The sequence below is a fragment of the Orycteropus afer genome, unplaced genomic scaffold (genome assembly GCF_000298275.1).
Source record: "Orycteropus afer afer isolate SDZICR_OR568_19922 unplaced genomic scaffold, OryAfe1.0 scaffold00154, whole genome shotgun sequence".
Lineage (NCBI taxonomy): Eukaryota > Metazoa > Chordata > Mammalia > Tubulidentata > Orycteropodidae > Orycteropus > Orycteropus afer.
The window spans coordinates 2,787,830-2,788,377 of NW_006921741.1; the positions used below are offsets into that span (position 1 = coordinate 2,787,830).

Below are 548 nucleotides of genomic sequence, written 5' to 3' on the forward strand. Positions count from 1 at the left end.
ATTGAGATATTTCAACAAACTGATGCCCTATTGGAGGCACTCACTTGGTTATGCCAAAAGATTTGGAAGACAGCTACCTGGCCAACTGACTGGAAGAGATCCATATTTGTACTCATTCCAAAGAAAGGAGATCCCAAAGAATGTGGAAATTATAGAACAATATCATTAATATCACACGCCATAAGATTTTACTGAAAATAATTAAAAAAAGGTTGTAGCAGTATATTGATAGAGAACTTCCAGAGGTGCAAGCTGGATTCAGAAGAGGATGTGGAACAAGGGATATCATAGCTATTGTCAGATGGATATTGGCTCAAGGCAAAGAGTACTAGAAAGATGATTACTTGTGTTTTATTGACTATGCAAAGGCATTTGATGGTGTGGATCATGTCAAATTATGGATAACATTGAGAAGAATGGAATTCCCGAACACTTGATTGTACTCAGGAGGAATCTGTACCTTGATCAGGAGGCTGTTGTTCGAATGGAACAAGGGGACACTACATGGTTTAAAATCAAGAAAGGAGTGTTTCAGGGTTGTATCCTTT

At 38.0% G+C, this 548-nt stretch overlaps 1 protein-coding gene across 1 annotated transcript in view; it reads right to left on the minus strand.

The window, feature by feature from the left end:
- Window positions 1-548, minus strand: part of DLG2 (discs large MAGUK scaffold protein 2) — a 1,122,948-nt gene that overhangs the window by 724,142 nt on the left and 398,258 nt on the right. The window lies entirely within an intron of this gene.